Here is a 15,673-nt window from a genome sequence, read left to right on the forward strand (position 1 = left end):
TTTTTTAATCATGGAAAACTTTTATTTCTCTACCAATTTTAATAGCTGTTCTGAGTATAACAGTCTCATTTGATAATTGAGTTTTCCCAGAACTTGGAGTACATCTTTCCAGACATGCTTTTCTGGATTTCAAGGTTTCTGTCACATAATCAGGTATTGTTCTAGAGGAACGGCCTTTATAAGTTACATGACTTTTTTCTCTTTAAGCTTTTAACACTGTCTTTTCCCCGTTACTTAATGTTTTAATTATAAAATATTGTTGACAGTTTCTTTTCTTGTACCATCTATTTGATGTTCTACAGGCCGTTGTACCCAGATGAGATCTCTTTCTCTAGCTTTGGGAAGTTTTCTTCTATGATTTTACTGCAGATACTATCTATGCCATTTCTATGGCATTCTTTTTTTTTTTTTTTTTTTTTTTTTTTTTTTTTTTTTTTTTTTTTTTTGTACCCATGTTCTAAAGTTAGATCTTATTATGCCCTAAAACTCTCAGATTTTCCATTCTTTTTCTTTTTGTAAGTTTTTCATTGAGAGCAGGGTGTGATGGTGCACACCTTTAATCCCAGCACTCTGGAGGCAGAGGCAGGTGGATCTCTGTAATTGGGAGGCCAGCCTGGTCTACAAAGTGAGACCAGGAGAGCCAAGGCAGCACAGAGAAACCTTGTCTCACAAAACCAAAAAAGAAAGAAGAAAAAGATTTTCATTGAGTAATCCAATTCATTTTTCTTTTTGTCTTTTATCCCCCACTCTCTGCTCTCAGCATGATCCTTTTTTTTTTTCCCTGTGAGGGTTTCCGTTGAGGTTTTTAGTTGGCTTATTGAGTCATGTATAGCAAAACTTGGGGTTTCTTTAGAGATTCAAACTAGCTTTTCAATTTCTTTTATTGGTTTCCTTATTTTATTCATTTCTGTCTTCAAGATGTTTGACCATAGTTATAATCATTTTTGAGTTATTTTTTCTGGGCATTTTTGTAGGTCATTTCATTAGCGGCTATTTACTATGGGATTTGTGTTTTTTTGGAATATACATGCTATTTTGTTTTTTCATGTTGTTTTTATTTCTGTATTAGGATATGCACATCTGAAATTAGTTCTTTTTGGTCCAAGTCACTTTTTGCTTTCAGGAGGGATTTTTATAGTTCTCAGTAAGAGAGTAATTGACAGCAGGTTTGGGGTGTCAGTTTCCTCTGTTTGGTATTTAAGGCTAAATCTTTTGCTTGTCAGTTATTGTTTGGTGCATGCATGCAGCTGTTTGGTTAAGTTTGGTCAAAGATCTTGGAAAATATTTCTCCTGGCAGTGTGGCTGACCCTTGGTTTTAAGGTCAGCTGTGGAAACTGGATGGTCCAGTTAGGCAGCTGGCAGGCTCTGGGGAGTGGAGAAGGGAGGGAGGGGTCAGAGGAGGTGGCAAGTCCCTGGGAAGCAGCTGTGGAGCTTTTGGGGTACTTTAAGGGAGGGGTCCCAGGAAGGAGGGTGCAGACACTATGCGTCTCCATACCATATGGGATGATTGGACAGTGCTGGTTGGAAGTAGGCGGGACCATGGTACAGCCCAAAGGAAGAAGATAGACAAGCAAAGGTGGTGGCTCCTGGAAAGTACCTATAGAGCTTGAGGACAGCCTGGTTTGGAAAGTGTAATGGAGGCTCAGGTAGCCTACCTAGGCATTTAGGGCACTTGGGGTGGATGGAAAGTCCCTGGTGGTGAGTAAGCTGGGATTTGGTGGGTACAAGAGGAAATAGGAATTATAGGAAATGGTAGAGCCTAGCAAGAAGACATAGGGTTTTATGGTGACTTTAATCTCTCACTTGCTTTTGGACACAGTGTGAAAAGGCAAAGTAATTCACTAGTTAATTGTGATTTAAAAACTTCTGGGTGGATTTGATATACAGAGTACAGTTTTTTGCATTAGAGGATTCTTAGCTTTCCGAAGTCTCCACCTAAATCTGTAGAGAATTTGCTACTGCAGCTTAGCTGAATTAAGAGTTATATTCTATTCTCTGTGATCCATGATCCAGCTACGCAGGAGATGGAAGGAAGGAGAGATGTTGGCGTGGTGTTTTCCCACGATGTAAAGGTTGTCTTTGCATATTCAAATGCTGACTCTGTGGCAGCAGAGAGCTGAGTACAAACTTTGGTGTTGTTAAGCATCACCCATATCAATGGTTTGTAAACATTGTTCTTCACCCCCTTCTGATTGGTTGGATAAAGAGCTGAACAGCCAACAGCAAAGGAAGGAGAGGATAGGCAGGACTTCCAGAGAGATAGGAACGCTGGGAAAGAAGGAGGCATGAAAGGATTCACCCAGGAGACATGGAGGAAATCCGAGGTGTGAAACTGGAGTGAGATAAAGAGCCATGTGGCAGACAAAGATTAAACATAACCTGTAAGAGCTAGTTGGGAAGAGCAGTAAGCTAAGACCGAAAGCTATTATAAGTAAATATATGTCTCCGTGTCATTATTCAGAGCTTGGCAGACATAGAAATTACATACAGATTTAGAGAGATAGGGGAGGGGGAGAGAGGGGGGAGGAGAGAGATTTTAAGACAATTAAAAAATTAATTCAATATTAGGCCTTGCAAAAATGAAATAGAAAACACTGACTAAAATTAAAAATAAATTGCATCACTCATAGTTATTTAATTTATATTCTTCCTAAAAATTTAAAGATTGTAGACAGTCTTTATTACTATATGATACATATGGAAATTAAATGAGCAAGCCAGACTAAAGAGGATTGTTGTTGACATGAAAAAGAACTTTGAGCCCCATAAACTCGGGTGAGCTGGCCAGGTATACGCAGGTGATAAAATACTTGACAAAAACAATGTGAGGAGGAAAGGGTTTATTTTGTCTCATGATTTGGGGATATTCTCCATCATGGTGGGGGAGTTATGGTGACAGGAGTGTGACACAGTTGTGTCCACAGTGAAGAAGAAGCGGAGTGAGGTGCATGCTGGCTGCTATGTTTGTCTTCTCTCTTACTGAAACCCAGGACCTTAGCCCAAGGAATAGCGCAGGTACTTAGGGCAAGTCTTCCCACGCCAATACTTCTAGATGCTCTCTCACAAATAAACCCAGGACTTTACCACTTAGGTGAGTTCAGATCTTGCTATGTTGATAACACTAATCAACACAAGTCCATTTCTTGTTAACATGATGCTCTCAAGGCATAAACTTCCACTGCTTGTCTTCATAGGCTTATAGTCATGTAGCTAAGTTGAAAAAAGTGCTCATAGTCTTTAACAGTACTAAGGCTGTTCAAAATGTATGTTTAATACACCGAACAAGTCACATGCATCCAGTATGAAATGACATAGGATAAACAATTCTGATACAAAGGGGATGAGTTGGGGCATAGCAATAAAATATTAGACTAAAATGAGACTGAAACTGAAGCCTAAAAGGGAAAACATCAAATCCTATGGCTTCGTATTAGAGATCTGGGGCTTTGTGCTAGAATCTCTGGGCTCCAAAGGGTTTGGACCCAGCTCTGCTGCTGTGGAAAATGTATCTTATTTTTTGAGACAGTGTCTGGCTTTGCATGTCTATATAGCCCAGGCTGACTTCATACCAGCAGTGGTATTTCTGCCTCAGCACCCCTCCCCCCCCCGACATGCTTAGATTACAGTTGTACATGATCATGCCCAACTTATTGTTTCTTCTGCATTAGATTCACACTAAGAGATACATACAGGTATCATCTCTCACCCAGTCATCTCTTTATGGAAAATAAATCTCAGCTTTTAGTCCATTTAAAAGCTTTCTAATCTAAAAGCTCCACTATGTCTATGGGCCAACATATAAATCTCATTCTATCAAAATTTCCTTTAGCTTAAAATGATGGTATTTACATTGGTTAAAGAAAAATTTAACTATAAAAACTTTCTGACCCAAAACACCCAGGAAAGTTGGGACTCTGTGAAAAGACCAAGCCTAAGAATAATAAGAAAAAAAGAGAAGAAAAAGCTTCCCAGCTCAAAGACACAGAAAATATTTTCAACAAAATCATAAAAGAAAAATTTTCTAACCTAAAGAAGGAGATGCCTATACATGTATAAGAAACTTACAGAACGCCAAATAGATTGGACCAGAAAAGAAAGCCTTGCAGCACATAATAATAAAAAACACTAAGCATACAGAACAAAGAAAAAATATTAAAATCTTCATGAGAAAAAGGCCAACTAACATATGAGGTCAGACCCATTAGAATCATACCTGACTTCTCAGCAAAGACTCTAAAAGCCAGGAGAGCTTGGGCAGTCTCTAAGAAACCACAGATGCCAGCCCAGACAAGTATGCCTAGCAAAATCTTCAATCATCATAGATGGAGAAAACAAAATAATCCACGACAAAACCAGATTTAAACAGTATCTATCCACAAAACCAGCCCTACAGAAAATACTAGAAGGAAACTCCAACACAAGGAGGCTAACTACACCCAAGAAAACACAAGATATAAATAAATTTACACCATCAAAACCAAAAGAAAGAAAGTGCATGAGCTCACATGTGCACACATGCACACACACAAAATGACAAACCTGCATGTATGCCCAGACTCTGCTGCTTACTAGTTCCTGTAATATTTTTGTTTTTGTTTGTTGTTGGTTTTGGTTTTTCGAGACAGGGTTTCTCTGTGTAGCCTTGGCTCTCCTAGACTCACTTTGTAGACCAGGGTGGCCTCGAACTCACAGTGATCTGCCTGCCTTTGCCTCCCAAGTGCTTGGATTAAAGGTGTGTGCCACCACGCCAGCTTAGTTCCTGTAATCTTTGGTGTATAACTGAACTTCTCTTAGCCTCAGTATTTTTCTTCTCAATAGGTGAGTACTACAAATGTGCTTGATCACAATAAAATAATGGGAGAGTACTTACTTAGCACCTTGTTTGACAGATGGTTCTAATTAACAAATTAATTTTTACTGTGATACCTTCAAGTAAACATAAGAAGTGTTGATTTACAGATTTACAGATCTGCACAGAAGCATGATCTATTTTCCCAGCATATATTACAGACATTACTTCTAATAATAAATGGCATGCCTTACATTGGAACCATTTCAACAAGTCTCCATTAGCTTTGATTTCTGAGGTTTCTAGACTGTAAAACATTAATGGCAAGTGCAGTGGTAGAGAAACACTTTGTTCCCTTTTTCTTTTGTAAGCGTATCACAGTTTCCCCTCCCTCATCCAACTCCACATCTTCTCTTTTTTTGTTAGAAAATAAACAGGGTGATTATAAATAAATAGAGAATTAAACAAAGCAAACAGAAAAAAAATCAACGAAATAGAATAGCCACAAGAAACATAGACATGGAGACATTTCACATATACACACACAAAATCCATAAAAGCACAAAATTGGAAATCATGAGGCATAAGCAGGAAACAAATAAAAAGTGCCTATCAAAGCATTATGAGACAAAGCATCTCCAAGGATACCACTGAGTTCATTTTGTGTTGGCCATCTACTGCTGGACATGGGCCTACCCTTTAGTGTGGTCAATATGCCCAGTGAGACTCTGTTGGAGAAGACCAATCTTTCATTTTTGAGTGACTGTCAACTGGAATTATCTTCTGGGTTAGTGATGGAAACTCATGTCTACTTTGCTTCCAAGTTTTGGGTCCCTGTCTTTTACAGACCCTATGCATGCTGCCACAGTCTCTGTGAGTTCATATGTGCATCAATCCTATTGTGTCTGGAAGACACTGATTCCTTGGTGTCTTCCATCCTTCCCCCACCCCCGGATCTTACAAATACCCCTCTGACTCCCAAGGAGAGAGTTTGGTGAAAGCATTCCATTGAAGACTGAGTGTTCCAAGATCTCTCATTCTTTACACATTGTCCAGCTGTGGGTCTCTGTATTTGTTCTTTCTTGCAGGAGGAAGCTTCTCTGATGCTGGCTGAGTGAGACACATATATGGGCATAAGAGAATGGTGTTAGCAGTCATTTTATTGCTATGTTTCTTTAGGAGAAGAACAGTATTTCATTTTCCCCTACTTTCATGGCCTATCTAGTTTCAGGTTCTTGGGCATTCAAGCAGTGTTAGACATGGGTCCTATCTCCTGGAGTGGTCCTTAAATACAATCAGAGAGTGGTTGTTCCCACAATGTTTGCACTACTATTGCACCAGCATATCATGCAAGCCGATCACCATTGTAAACAGCAAGGGTTGTATCTGGGTTGGTGGTTGCCTCTCTCTGGTAGCATGCAGAAAACCTTCCATAGGCACTAGTCAAAAATGGATGAAGGCTTTGTTTAGGTAACAGATCGACTTAACCATATTCAGTCAAATAGTAGGTGTTGTCTTCAGCAATAGGGCTTTACCATCAGTATGTGGAGAGACAACAATACCCTTGGCAATGGCCTGAGTTATTTGGGTGTTTTCATGGGGTTTGTTTGGACAATAACTTAATTAGGTATAGCCATTCCTATAACTGGAGGTTTTGCTTGGTGGCAAAGACAGGTCTAGTTGGGGCTTTCTTTCACATGTTATTTGGTGGTTCTTTTTAGATTCCTTATACAGTAATAGGTTTCCATATAACCCCTCAAATGTCCCTTAGTGTTAAATGTTAGCTGTGCCTCCTCATCTCTCCCTTATCCCTTTCCCTTCCCCTTTCTCTAACTTAATCATCCAGTTGCAGTTTCCCTAAGCCCTGTATCTACATAATTATATATTCTATTTCCTATACCTTAGGAGTTTCTTCATTTCATTCCTGTCTCTTACTCCACACCTAACCTCTGTGGTTGTGTAGATAGTAGCATGCCTATTGAAGAGGCTTAAAAGCTAACATCCATATTTAAGAGAATAGATGCCATTTTGTCTTTTGGAAGTCTGTGTTACCCCATGCAGACTGATTCTAGTTCCACCCATTTACTTGAAATTTGCATGATTTCATTTTTCAAAAAAAAAAAAGGTTAATAATATTCCATTGTGTAGATGTACCACATTTTTATTATTCATCTGTTTGCTGTCAGACATTTAGGCTGTTTTCAGTTTCTTGCCATTATGACTAGAGTAGCAATGAACATGGGTCAGTAAGTGGTTCTTTGAGGTATACGCCCAAGGATCTTGAAGTAGATCTATTCCCAGCTTCCTGATGAATTTCCACACTGATTTCCACAGTGGCTGTACCAGCTTGCTCTCCCATCTGCAATGGATAAGTGTTTCCCTTGACTCCACATCTTTGCCAGCATGAGCTGTTATTTGGTTTGTTGTTCTTGCCCATTATAACTGGTATAAGGTAAAAATCTTAACGTAGTTTTGGTTTCCATTTCCCTGATGACTAAGGATGTTAAACATTTCTTAAAGTGTTTCTCAACCATTTATATTTCATCTTTTGAGAATTCTGTTTAGTTCTATATCCTATTTAATTGGCTATTTGTTTTCTTGATGTCCAGTTTTAAAAAATGTTTTATATATTTTAGATATTAACCCTCTACCTGAGGTGTAACTGGTAAAACTCTTCTCTCATTCTGTAAGCTGCTGTTTTGTCCTGAATGATTGTGTCCTATGACATACAGAAGGTTTTCAGTTTCACAGTCCCATTTATTAATTTCTGTTCTTATAACCATGCTATTGGTGTCCTGTTCAAAAAAATATTTCCTATGATGATGAGTTTAAGCCCATTCCTGGCTTTGTCTTCTATCACATTCAGTGTATCTGGCCTTATGTCGAGGTCTTTGATCCACATGAAGTCAAGTTTCATGCAGGGTGATAAATCTGCATCTATTTAGATTCTTCTACATATAGCCTTTCAGTTTGACCATCAAGATGCTCTCTTATTACAGTGTTTCTAGTTACTTTGTCAAAAATCTGGTGTCTATAGGCTATGGATTTATATCTGGGTCTTCAATTTCATGGATCAATGTGTCTATATCATGCTTTTTTTGTTTGTTTGTTTGTTTTTTGTTTTTTTGAGACAGGGTTTCTCTGTGTAGCCTTGGCCATCCTGGACTCACTTTGTAGACCAGGCTGGTCTCGAACTCACAGCGATCTGCCTGCCTCTGCCTCCCGAGTGGTGGGATTAAAGGCGTGTGCCACCACGCCCGGCTCTATCACGCTTTTAAAAACTACTATAGCTCTGTGTACAATGGTACAATTTGAATCAGGGATGGTGATATCTCTAGAAGTTCTTTTATTATTCAGAATCAGTTTGGTAACCCTGGGTTTTTTTTGTTTTTCTATATGAAGTTGAAAATTTTATTTTCAATTTCTGTGAAAAATTATGATGGAATTTTGAGGGAGATTATGTTGAAGCTGTAGGTTGCTTTTGATAAGTATGGTCTTTATACAATATTACCCCTCCCAAGTCATAAGCATGGAAGATCTTTACATCTTCTGATGTCTTCTTCAATTTCTTTTTTGAATGTCTTAGTTTTTGTTGTGTAAATCTTTTACTTCCTTGGTTAGAGTTACTCCCCGACTCAAGATACTTCTTTTTGAGGTTACTGTGAAAAGCATTGTTTCCATGATTTCTTTCTCAGTCTATTTATTATTTGCATACTGGTCTTTGTGTATTAATTTTGTGTTCTGCTAATTTGCTGAAAGTGTTTATCAGCTGTGAAAATTTCCCTGGTGGAGTTTTTAGAGTCATTTATGTATAAAATCATATCATCTGTAAATAAAGATACTTTGATTTCCTCCTTTCCTAATTGAATCCACTTGATCTCCTTCATTTGTCTTTTTTGTACTAATTAAGACTTTAAGCACTGTATTGAATAGGTATGGGAAAAGTGGACATCCTCATCTTGTTTCTGATTTTAGTGGAAATGCTTTCAGTTTCTCTCTGTTTAGGCTGATGTTGGCTATGGGCTTGCTGTAAATCACCTCTGTTATGTGGAGGTATGTCCCTTGTACCCCTAGTGTCTTCAAGTTAACAAGGGCTGTTGGATTTTGTTAAAGGTGTTTTCTGCACCCAATGAGATGATCATGTGGTTTTTGCTTTTCAGTGTGTATTACATTTATCAACTTTTGTAGGCTGAGCCACTGTTTAATCCCTGGGATAAAGCCTAGCTGATCATGGTAGATTATCTTTTTGATGCATTTTTGGATTTGGTTTGCAAGCATTTTATTGAACATTTTTATATCTGTGTTCATAAGGGATATTGGTCTATAATTTTCTTTCTTTGTTGGATATTTGTTGAGTTAGAATTAGGCAATGCTTTTCATTTTCTATTTTGCAGAATAACTTGAGGAATATTGGCATTAATTCTTCTATGAAGAGCTGCTAGAATTCTGTGCTGTCCCTATCTGGCCATAGGCTTTTTTGTTTGGGAGAGTTTTAGTTACTGCTTTGATTTCACCAGCAGTTATGGGTATGTTTACAACATCTATCTGATCTTGATTTAAGTTGGTAGGTTGTACATATCAAGAAATATATCCATTTCTTTTAGATTTCCCAGTTTGGGGTATCAAGACTTTTATTTTCACACTATAGACAGGACTCTGGGTGGACATCTATTAAAAATCCAGTGTTGGTCATAACAGAAGACATAATTTGAAGGACTATTGGGGGAAGGTATAACCTCATGAAGGAGACAGGTTGGGACAAGTAAAGTGGTTTGCTTCATTGCATGGAGAGGTTTTACTTAGAGTCTTGTGAGGTATCCTGTGAGCACCTGCCTCTGAGACTTCTGTGTTAGAGGTGCTTATGTGTGTGAGAGAGATCCTAATCTTTCCTTGAAACAGTCTTCACTTCTAGCTACTTCACTCATGTTTCAATTTCCTCCTACAAATGACTGCCCAATTACTTTCCTCCTACAAATGACTGACCAATTACTTTTCAACCTAGATGTCAGCACATACCTTAACTGCTTGGTTGCCTGATAAGAGGGTGACCACAGGTATGTATTTTTCCCTGTGAGATGGGACCTTAATACCAATGGGAGCCTGACTTTGGAGGTTTCTGGTTGCAACACTGCATTCAAGTGATGAGTTAGGAGATGTGGGGAAGTGCACTTGTATTGATATTTAGACATGAGATTGTCAGGAGAGGTGAGCAGTCCAGCGATTTAGGAGTACTACTGATGCTAATCTATCATAGTGGTAGACTAGAACCTGGAGGGCAGGGTGGACAGTGTAGTCAGGACAGAAAAAGTTACTCTTGTGTCAATAAAGAATATAACTCTGGCATATCCAGGATTATTTGATATGTATCCATAGAGATGAAACTGTGGGAGCCTCAGGCCTCCATCAGTCCTTGCCTTAGGGTTTCTATTGCAGTCATAAAGACACAACCAAAGCAACTTGGAGATAAAAGTGTTTTTTTTAATTTCATCTTATAGTTCTAGGTAATAATTCATCACTGAGGGAGGTCAGGGCAGGAGTTCAAGTAGGGCAGAAACCTGGAGGCAAGAACTAAAGCAGAGGCTGTGGTGAGAGAGTGCTGCTTACTGGCTTGTTCTCCATGGCTTTCTTAGCCTACTTTCTTGTATGCTCCATGACCATCGGCACAGGGGTGCCCCCTCCCACCTCAGATAGGCTAAGCCCTCCTGCATCAACTATTAATCAAGAAAATACCTCACAGGTCTGATGACAGGCCAATCTTATGAAGGCATTTTGTCTATCAAGGTTTCTTCTTTTCAGACGACTCGAGCTTGTGTTGTGTTGACAAAAAAAAAAATGGCTAACAGGGTCACTGACCCAACAGGGAGGTATTTCTTTCCTCACTGGACTCCTCATGGTCCAGGAACAATGATAGCAGCAATGATCCTTTAGGTTTGACCTAAGAGTGAGGTCCCTGGGTTGAGATCTCCTTCCCTATTTGAGAGAGAGAGGGGGATATTTCTTTTGCCAGTGGGTCTCAACTTTGCAGATTGGACACAGTTCCTAGGGAAATGATATAGCTCACTGGCTTTGCTGTTCTCAGTTAAAATGCCGTGGTTAACTACAGCAATAATAGGGAGAGTACTTTGACCAGGATCTGGGTAGATTCCAGTGGAAGCAATGAGGTGGCTGCTTAGATAATGTCCTCAGATTTTCTGCATTGAGCAGAGAAAAGGTAATTTCTATGGTCATATACTGAGCTTTTTAATTTATCTCTTTCCTCCTCCAATTTTTCATTTCTGGACATTGAGGTCACCACCTGGTTATTTAAAAAAATCTTAAAACTGTGTCTAATTAATGGGGAAGGAGCAAAATTCCTGGTTAAATTTTTAAGCTTCATCTAATATCTTTAGAGACTTGATCAACATGTTTCACAGCCAGAAAGGCTTGACATCCCAGCCTCTTTGGATTCAAGTTAATATCCTTACATCTCTCTCCTCTCTCTCTCTCCTTCCTTCCTTTCTTTCTTTCTTTTTTGTTTTTGTTTGTTTGTTTTTTTTTTTTTTTGAGACAGGATTTCTCTGTGTAGTCTTGTCTGTCCTGGACTTGCTTTGTAGACCAGGATAGCCTCAAACTCACAGAGTTCTGTCTGCCTCTGCCTGCCTGAGTGCTGGGAATTTATGCATGTTTTAGGTAGCCTACATGGAAGGATATGAGGGCCACCAGAAGCTCCCTATATTAGCTTTCACAACTTGTTATAATTATTGTGTTTGTTTAAGGCCCTTTCCATTTTTTAAAAACAGGCAAGTGGTCATACAGTCTCAATGAGTCCTTCTTCCATCATTCCTACATTTGTGGTCAGCTATGACCACTGGGGCTCCATTTTATATACAGCAACATTGCCTAACTGGCTGTAAATGGGCAACAAACACTAGCCTCATCATCCCAGATACACACTAAGGCCTGGACTTTTCCTCATGCATGTAGCAGGTAGTTAGGATGATATAGATGTCTTACCAGGTTAGTTCCAACGCCGCTTGAAGTCATTAACAAAGATAAGTAGACAGATTCTGGGTAAATGACTCCAGGTTGAATTGTATTGGGTGACACGACCCGCGGGTCCAGTTATTCGGAGGGGCGAGGAGGGTTGCGGCCTGTGGATAAAGAACGGGCAAGAGAGACGACAGGGCTCAAGGAAACATTGCTTGTCAAGAGCCGTTTACTGTAAGGGGGTATTCAAATTTAAAGTAAGCTTTAGGGAGGGCGGGGGCAGAAAGGAATGCAGTGGAAAGTTACAGAATCTTCTGGGCCAGGCCCCAAGGGCAGCAGATGAGGAAGGGGCGGTTACTCAGAAGTCGCGATACGCCGAATGTTCTTTTTCTCAAGGCCAGGCTGGATCTTCTGTGGTTGCCAGGTAGAATGTTTATCTCAAGCATGCAGACAGCTGTGGCTTTCAGCCAGCAGGGCCTCTCAGTCAGCTGGGACAGGTCAGGCAGGGTCCTATGGCTCCTAACAATTGGGGGCAAGTCAGACATAGGGAAGGGGAAAAATAATGTGATAAAGTCTCCACAGCTACCCTGTGACAGAGAAGGGTTTTCTGTGAGGGACAGAAGCATCTGTTTCCTGAGCGCCCTATATGAAGTTCCAGAGTAAGTGAGGGGAAATGTGTGGGTAAAGGTGGTAGCTGAAGAGAGCTCTGCAGATAGAAAGGAAGGAGAGGGATAAGGGGTGGAGAGAGAGGTGGGTGGGGGCAGAGTTGCCAGGTGATGGGTGGCTAGAGGCAGAGAAGCTGCTGGCTGAGAATGGACTTGAGTATGAAAAAAAAATCAGAGTCATCAAAGATGTCATCTGTGGCTGAGTGTGGGGGAGATGAGCTAGTGTAGGGTGGCACACAGGACACCTTTCTCAGAGTTTAGGGCATGTGACAGGCTGTGAAGGCTTGGGTATAAGAGATCTCAGAGTCTGTTCTTACATGATAATAAAAATCTAATTGGTGGGCACACTGAAAACTCAATGTGCCACACGGTGCAAGCATTGCTGATGGGATAGTGTGTATAAGGACCAAAAATTATTATGATTTTCTTTTTCTTTTTTTCTTTTGAGAGTCTATGGATCAAAAAGACTGATTTTTGGAAGCACATCTCACAGATTAGTTAGAGAGAATAGGGACATGAGACTCATTTTTTGGTTCCTACTGAAAAAGCAGTGTTTACCCAGATGGCATCTTTTAAAGTCAAAACACCTCTCCTGCTGTCAAACATGAGACCTGGCTTCTCTGCATTGACTGAGGTCTGCTGTAAATTGTGATCAGCCCTGAATATACCATATTTTTTGGAACATAAGACGTACTTTTTTCTTCCCAAAAGTGGAAGAGGAGAGAATTAGGGTGCACTTTATGGTCTGATTGCTGTTTTCACTGTTTTTCATGTTTTACTGCTCTAAAAACTGGGTGTCATCATATGGTCAGGTGCATCTTACAGTCTGAAAAATATGATAATTATTCTCCCAGCTCATGGAGGTGAAAACCAGTTTCACTCTAGTGCCAAACCCATTTGATTGGTCAGTCCAGACACACCTAAAATAGAAACAAAAATATTTCAAATTGAAACTGGCCAGGAATCAGTCATGAGGGAAACAGAATTCATTGCTCTGGAGAAATCAGAAGCCTGGCTACTTGTATATTTCTGGGATCCTACTCAGAGGGGAGACAGTGGGGAAAAGCGCCATCAGCCACAGACCCTGTTCCCTCCTACTCTGGAGAGCAGGTAGCGAATGCCAGGAAAAGGAAACGATGTGTGTGGGAGAGGAAAGAAGAAGTGTGTACGTTCTATTCTAGCTAAGCTACTGCTGCCAACCACGTCACCTATTAAAGGTTGGGGTCTTCCCAGAAAGAAGGCAAAGTGGATCTTATCTTGAGGGGCTATTGTGGACCATTTTTTTTTTATATTATTGCTGTTGGGTTCTAACAAAGATAGTACTGACGAAGGCCCTCCAGTTGCAAACAGAAAGTATGGGGTTCCATAGGAGGCCGAACCTTCACTCTGAAGATGACATAATCTGACGTCACAACTCAGGGTTCTTCTGATCATTTTGGATAGCAGTTATAGACAGAGACCTTCCACTGTATGCTGGCTAGTCATCCAACTACAACAAGCATCAGAAGGAAGAGGGAGCAGAGCCACTGGAGGCAAGGAGAAAGGTCTCCTCATGAACCATCAAAATGTTACCATGGGAACAATGCTCAGAATCTAAATGTGTGGTGATCAAAGTGTTTACCAGACTAGGACAACTAGAAAAATGTTTCCATAAAAGAAATATGCTGGAGGAAGGACTTAATCAAGAAAATACTCTGTGGGGAGGATGGGTAAATTCTGAGGGAGAAAGAATCACTTCTCTGAATTGAATGGGAGACCTTTTATATAGCTAAAGGAAGTTCCTTGGTCTTGTATGTCAACTGTGTGTGGTTGTATCTAAATGGGTAGGTGAACATTACTCCGTCTTAAGTAGCAAAATGCACAGCACTATTTGTCTTCCTTCAGATTGGACTTTGAGATAAAGCTTCACGGGTCTAGGAATTAGGTTTTAGATGTTTGCAAGTGATGTCACAAGCCATTGGGTGTGTGTGTGTGTGTGTCAGGTTCCAAGTGGACAAGGTCATATTGTGAAAGTATGTGAACTTCTACTTTTATTTTTGTCCATTTTCTCTACGTGAGTGGTTCTCACCCTTCCTAATGCTGCGACCCTTTAATATAGTTCCTCATGTTGTGGTGACCCCCTGACCATAAAATTATTTTGTTGCTACTTCATAACTGTAATTTTTCTACTGTTCTGAATTATGATGTAGACATCTGATATGTGACCCTGAAGGGATTGCTACCCACAGCTTAAGAACCATTGCTCTATACTAACTACCTAGTCACCATGTTAACCCTTTAACACTGTACTTTCCCGAGTTTTGTTACCATCTGTTAAGAGGCAGCTCCTGCTTCTGCTAGACATAATCATGTTGTTTAGTCATCTTAGCCATGGGGATAATTTTTTCATGTTGTCCCAACTCTCTTGGGTTTGTTATCACCAAAGAGGCAGATTTTTTGCAGGGTAGCAGAAGACAGCATTTGGGAGAGGTTACAACTTACGCTTTATCTCTGCTTAAGAAATCTCACACTGCTAAATCCTCTGGAAAAATGGAAGGATAATTTAGGGGCAGATAAAAATGAAGACTCTTGACAGGATCTTTATGAGTGCTTAGAACTCATGTTATTCAGCTGCTACCAAAATAAAATGCTCCTAAATAACTAAATTATTCTTTTTAATAGCCAATGCCCATTCCTGGGAGAGGATATAAAATCAACTGCTTTTCTAGTTATAACTCTATCTGGATTGTTCATTTCTGAATATATATATACATATATATATATCCATATTAGCAAAAGTGTAGAATCTAAGATGAAGCTGTAATATTTCTGTTTCAAGTGGCTTTTCCAACTGTAAAGTTCACTAAGGTTTATAGACTTTGGGTTTTGTTCATTTTGGTGTGTGTGTGTGTGTGTGTGTGTGTGTGTGTGTGTGTGTGTTTCATTTTCATGTAATTTCTAATAAAGTTTATAAAATTAAAAAGAACTAAATTAGATAAGTTTATTACTAAATAAGACACAAAAAAGCAATGTTATTCCAGAGTGAGAGTGAGTTCTTGATCTTTAAAAAGATCTCCTGCACCCCCTTTCTCCTCCTTTCAACAGAATTTTGAGGAGTGTGGTTAAAGTCTGAATCTGAGCTAGTGGAGAGTGTGAGAAACATGTACTTTCAGGGATGCCAAGGAGAGCTGAATGCTTATAGCTTCCTGCTACCTGGTTGTTCATTCTCAAGTGCAAGTTCACCTTTCTCCTGCCTCCCTTCACATAGTTTCAG

The sequence above is a fragment of the Acomys russatus genome, chromosome 20 (assembly GCF_903995435.1).
Source record: "Acomys russatus chromosome 20, mAcoRus1.1, whole genome shotgun sequence".
Classification (NCBI taxonomy): Eukaryota; Metazoa; Chordata; class Mammalia; order Rodentia; family Muridae; genus Acomys; species Acomys russatus.